The sequence below is a fragment of the Hipposideros armiger genome, unplaced genomic scaffold (assembly GCF_001890085.2).
Source record: "Hipposideros armiger isolate ML-2016 unplaced genomic scaffold, ASM189008v1 scaffold_249, whole genome shotgun sequence".
NCBI lineage: Eukaryota > Metazoa > Chordata > Mammalia > Chiroptera > Hipposideridae > Hipposideros > Hipposideros armiger.
Window position 1 is genome coordinate 1,563,593 of NW_017731599.1, and position 6,846 is coordinate 1,570,438.

A 6,846-nucleotide genomic window follows, 5' to 3' on the forward strand; every position below is an offset into this window, starting at 1 on the left:
ATAACCTTGCCAGGTGAGAAGAAGATATATTATTTTCTCAGTTACAAGCTTTTAGAGCCAAAGGGCCCTTCGAGATCATTTAGTTAAACCTCTTCATTTTATAGGAAAATACTTGGGTAAGGCTTATGACTTCTGAGCCAAACGTTACACAATGAACTCTTGGTCATCCTATGTCGGGTTGTCACTTGTCCCGGCAAATGTGGCCCAGGGGAAAATCATTATGCTGACAACCTGAGTAGTCTTCAAAATATGAACGTCAGGAGACTGGGAACGCGGGGGAACAAAACAGGAGTTCAGATAGTTCAGGTACTCAGATCCCAATTAACACAGTTGAGAAAAAGTCTACTTTCATTTTCTAGCGAGATAGCATTTACTCCCCACTCCTAATACCTTGGTCTGCCAAATACGTCTTGTCTTGGTTGAATTATTTCAGTGCTCTGGAGTTTGGCTCACTAATGCAGCCCTGGAGGCCCCTTCAAAGCAGATGTTGTGTGCCACAATTTTTTGGAGTAAGGATTGTTGGGGAACCAGAAGAAGACAACAATATCAGAGAAAACTAACTGTGCTCTTATATGTTCTGTTGTACCCCAAACTTTCTCTGGTATCGTCCGGTTGGAAACCCAAACAGAAGCCACTCATGTCAAATGGAGACAAGTAAGACCGACTCGGGCATTTTCCAAAAGCAGAGAAAACCAAATGCATGTAGCTTTTGCCAAAATGATGGAGCCTATTGAGTTTTTTCCCCTTCTTCTTTTGCATAATGATAGTCTGGCTTTCTTCCCCCAAGTTATCTCATTGTGCCTGAGCAGGGAACACCTTATTTTTCCCCATGTTGCATCCTTCCCTGAAATGATGTAAGGTATATAATCACTTTTCTGGAATACAATGTGATAATAAACGGCACTAGCAGTGGTAGGTATTATAATTGAGTGTTTAATATCTTGCTAGGCACTCTAGGGATTGACTGGCATGTATGTTATCTCATTTATTCTCTACCATAACCTCCTAATTTTCAGAGGAAGAAACTGTGGAGAGAAATGTATTTTATTTCTCTAAATCCCAATTAGGCCTATGTTCATCTTTCCATGGTCACTTCATAGCACAATCTATTTGTCCAGGCACCAGCCAAACTAAACCTTTCTCAGTTCTTTGAGAAGGAAAAAAGGGCGTCAAATATATGGTGATGGCAGGAGACTTGACTCTGAGTGGTGAACACACAATGCAATATATATATATATATATATATATATATATGCTGTATTATAGAATTGTACACCTGGAACCTATATAATTCTATTAACCAATGCCACCCAATAAATTTAATAAAATTAGAAAAAAAAGAAAATGTTCACTCCCTTATTTGGGGGTAGGAGTTGTGATGCTTGCAAGAAAGAGCAAGGCTTTTGAAGTCACACACACGTGGTTTCAAATCCTGGCTGAGCACATGAGTGGCTCGGTAATTAGACCAGCTGGCTGGTTAACCAATTAGATAACCACTCTGAGTCTCACACAGTCTACGTAATAGGTCTTGTGTGCTTTATGGGATGTTTCACTCACAGGGTGGTTGTATTAAAGGATGCCACAAAAGAAACGATGTTCAGTTTTCAGCACATACGTTAGTTTCTTCTCAGGTGAGCCCACTGATACCTGGCTGAAAAGAGCAGATGGCCAGAAAACAGATGTCCTGAGATCCCTACAGCGAGGCTACTCCTAATTGCATAACCCTATCTCGTAGCTACACAGGGCATTCAGTCAGAGCTCAATCAGCCCCTTAAATGGTAGCATCCACTGTCCTCCAATGCGTTCTGAGCTCCAGGCTCATCAGCCTTTCATCTTTAAAGCATCACTTTCTAAACAGGTTATGCCTTGTATGGCCAACTGTATTCCTTCTTGAAGACTGAAAGTGTTTTTTTCTTATGTTCCCCCCTATCCCACCACCACCACCCCTTCACTTATAAGAGACTAAACAGCTAAGGGTAGAAGGAAGCTGGCTTCAGTCTCATGCTCTGGTAACAAGATATGGATTAGTATTTTGCATTTAATGACCTAAAGGAGAAATAACAGGATCTCAAGTCATAAATGAGAGAAAAAAAAGGGCTAAGGCCAAGATCCTTCTGGAAGGAGCGCTCTCCTTCTCTCCTGAAACGGGCCCTGGTATCAGTTTTCAGCCAAGAGGGTGCTAATATTTAGACAGGGGAAGGCACTAGCCACTAGGCTTCATACTAGTGTTCACAATATTTGGTAGGTGAGTCCTTCCTTGGCTAGTTGAGGGCCTCAGAGGAGAAGTACCCCACAAAATAGTGGGTCAGCCCCATACTCATTTCCCTATTGACGAACTCTGCTGGAAATTTTTCATTTATTCAAATATCTGGAAGCCACGGACCCTGAAGACTAGAGTTTGACCGGCCTTATAATACGTGGGAAGGTCTCAGGGGAATTGATTGGATCTGTGCCAGCGCTGAGTAAGAGGGTATGGGTCCTCAAGGGACTTGCTTAGAGCCTGAATTTGCATAACCAAAATCACAGTTTGTTTGTGTTGTTGTTCATATATATATATATATATATATATATATATATATATATATATATAGTGCCTATTTGGGAGTGCATTGTTATGGTCCTACTGGTAATTATAAAAAAACTCAAGTCCCTCAGAGGCACTCCTTGAACTGCCACTAGGTTTGGCTCCTACTCTGTGGGTACAATTTGGATCAGCTTGCTGAACAGACCCTGAACACAGAGAAATGGCTTTCTTCCTCTCTTAGGACATTTCTCAATGACTGGTGGCCATATCACTTCTTTCCAGATGCATCATAGATGACACTTATACTCCTGTCTCCGTTTCTATACCTCCACCACACCTTGCACACATCCGCAGTCGGGGGCTGAACACACTGTTGTATCATTTTATGTTTATTTGTCTGTCACCCTCACCACATTGATTCTGAGCTCCCTGAAAGCAGAGACTGTATTATCCATATCTGTGTATCCCAAACCTAATCCAAAGCCTGATATTTAGGAATTGCATTATTTAAAGTAATGAACCAATGACTACGACTGCAAAGATAAATATGGCATTGTTGTCAACAGTTCACTAGAAATAGACCCAAATGTGGAGTTAGAAAAATCAGATGGCCCAGCAGACTGGTGTAGGGAACTCACCAAGAATAACAGATTTCACTCGGAAAAGAGAGAGGGTAAAAGAGGATGGCACAACAAAGTGAAAAGAAACAAAACCAGGAAACTGAACCTTCTAGAGCAGAAATAGAACAGTGAAGATAACACACTTAAAGGCTGACCAATTGAAAAAAAAATAATAAAAATTCTTCCAACTGACACAATGAAGAGTGACTATCACAAAACAATTCAGATGCCAAATGGTGATTTGCATAATAGCAGTGATAATAATCATAGCAATAATAATTATAATGACACCCGGTATTAATGAGAATGCATCTGCTCCTTAGTGCTTCATAATGTAACACCTGAGTGTTTACAAGGCAGTTCCCATTCAGGGAGTAAGTGACCCCTCAGGCAGAATGAACTGTAGCCTTTATTCTCATATGCATCATTCCATCCCAAAGACAAAGCTCTAAGACATAGATTCCCAGGGAGCTTTCTTCGTCCAGAGCTACGAGTTTCCTTGAAGACCAGAAATAAGTGTTTTGTTCATTTTTCCTCGAGTCCCCTGTAGCACAGACAAGATGCTCGATAAATTTTTGTTGATTTATCATCCCGTATCTATCCCACAGCAAGCTGCAAGATAAATAGATGGTGTCCAGTACCCCTATTTTTCAGATGAGGAAACTGGACACAGATAGAATTGAAGCTGGGAAACCAGTCTGAGATCTTTGAACACAGCTGCTTTTTCCGCTGTGCCATGCAACAGCCTAGAAAGATTACCAAGGTCACATTGCTCATTAATTACTTCTTTTCTGTTAGGAATTCTAAGAAAGCACATTCCTTTAGTATTCATAGAGGGGACCAAAGAAATCTCATGCCAAAGCCACCACTTCTCACGCTTTGCAAAAATCAAGGGCAAGGCTTAGCACTTTTGAGTCAGCCTGGAGCACCTAAAGTACCCTTTCAAATTTTGAAGTGATGGAAAACAGGAAAGGTGTTTTGCATCTGGATGTAAAAATCGACGTGTATTCTAAGAGAAATGGAAACCATGCATTTCTGATTAATTTACACTGAAATCAATGGAGTGTTTTGGAAAAGATATTTGATGTTCAAGAAGCCTTTTAAAAGGAGCCTAATGAGACTTTAAAGCTGTTTTTACCTTAAGAAGAGGAACTTATCCCCCTTCCCCCTCCAGGATCTTACACCCAAATGATGCAGTTTCAAACTCTCATTTGTGAACAGAGTCTTATTGCTCTCAAAATCTTTCCACTTTCCCCTAACCAGAGGTGGTTAACCTGCATTTTTTCTCATTTATCTATCTATTTATTTATTATGCCAATGTATCTTTCAATAGAACATACAGATATACTTGTGGAATATGTCGGAATATTGGAGGTGATTTCCTCAGGGCGACAAAAGCCTCAGGAATGTTCTAGCAAAAATGAGGGGCGAATTATACAATCTAAAGTAGATTTCTGTGTGAAGAAAGGATGCATGAAGAGTGAGAACCAGGGCTTGAATAGATGGAGGCTTAATCTGTTGAATACATAGGATGGAAGGACAAAATGTGAGGGTTGATGGCAACTAGAATTAATTGAACAGGTACATACTGGTATTTTCACGAAATGCTTTTGACCGTTTGGAAATGCAGGTGTTATCCCCTCCATTTTTTCAGTTGAAGAATGTGAAACTCTGAAAGGAATTCCACCTTTGGCTCCCCAAACCTCTTAGGAGACCCCAGCATTTGTCATGCTCCAGTGGTGATTCCTGTTAGAACACAGACATGGAAAATAAATACCATTGAATCATAGGGTGGGAAAGTTACTTGCCTTCCAATTCTCTTCCAACCCTCTGATCATGTCAAGAGAGATAATTTCAGCTCCCTGCCCGTGCTGAAATCTCTAACAGGTAGAATGCTGGCCTGGGGCTCAGAGCCTCAAGCCGACTCCAAGTGCCTTGTGAGAAGGTAAGAACATTGTTTTGTATTCATTCATTTTATTTCTAAGTTTATGTTCTATTTATGGCAAGTGGAAATAATATTTTTATTTTTAGGTACAGATATAAAATTCTCTTCTAAAACAAATGTTTACGTTCTTAAAGTAGTGAGCCGATTAAAAAATGTTATCACACAGATGTTATACAGACATTTAAAAACAAAATGACGTCAACTATATCAATGACTGCAGTTAAGGGAGAAAAGGAAGCTATATATTAAATCATCATTCTTTCAAAGGACTATTACCAAGTACGTGGCCCCACTTAAACTTGGAGAAAGACACGTTTCAAGTATTATTCCTGAGCTTAAAGTTTTTATTCAATATCAAATGTTCCAGATTTCTCTACTTTGATTTCCTATAAAATCAACTCTTGAAAATATAAATGTCAGGTCTGGGAGTTATAAAGAATTTGAACAGTATATATAACCTGTTCCAGTGGACATTGCAGAGATGCTCTCAGTCTTCAGGTATAAGCACTATCCTGCTATTGTGCTTTTGTCTGCTTTCCCCCACTAATATTTTGAAACAATAATCATCATCTTCAGTTAACATCCTCGACATAGGTTGACAAAAATCCCACCGTAATTTCTTTTTTTCAGGAAAGACTGAAGTAATAAATCAAATAAATCTTCCCAGTGTACGAATTTGGAGCACAGTGTGTGAAAACAAACCAGAACCTACTTCCATTTTTGTTCCTATTTTATTTGGTTTATTACCCAATTTCATATGGGGAGACATTGTAGTGCTCGTCAATGAGAGGTTTTTTTTTTTCTCCTCGCCATTGTAAAGGGAAGCCCACATATTGCTCATAAAGTGTTAAAGTCTTTATGAACTGCTGATAGATATCAAGGAAATGCTCTAAGGATTAAGAGGTGAAATTGTGGCAAAATATCCACTTCCTCTAAATATTACCTTTAGTAGCTTTATAGCAAATATTGCTGAAGAAAGAGAATATAAATCACTTAAGTCCCCCAGGACTTAATACTGAAGCACCATTTATGTTTTCCTTTTGTTTGAAATACTGACTAGCACTCTACTGTGTGAGGAAAAGGAAAAGAAAAAAAACAAACAAAACACTTTACAGAGAAAAATGGAGAGAAACGGAGATTAGAAAACTAGAACAGGAAATAAATGCTCAACACAGGTCTCCTTTTGATCCCTGGGTTTGCATGGTGTAGCCAGGTCCCTGGAATTCCGGGAGCTCCTGTGGGGATATTCCCAATTTTAAAACACACACAGAAAAGACTGATAACTACTTTATTACAATTTAAATTCTGTCGGATGCTTCAAATAAAAGAAAGACTTGTATTGTAAAAAAAATAAAAAAAAATAAAAAAATAAAAAAATAAAACACACACAGAGACATGTCTCTTTTCAAGGCCAGATGGGAAGTACACGATTCTGGAAACTGTTTTGGGAATGCACTAGTATGGAGTCAGGAAATCTGGGCCCTGTCACTTACTTGGTAGAGGACCTTTAAAAGGCAAAATCGCTATTGCTATGAAATAGGTTACCTTTAAAGGTAAAATAGCTAGTGCTCTGTTATTGTTTTGATTTGTTCGTCTCTGAAAAATGAGGTTCTGGTAGTCATTACTTTATAAATTGTAACAGGACCCTCCCATTCTCTTTTTTACCTGCCCTGTGAATTTGTTCCTGCTGATTGAGTCAGTCAAGATGGGAATGCTAATTTATTATAGTGGTCTTTTGTCAATGTCACTTTGATATC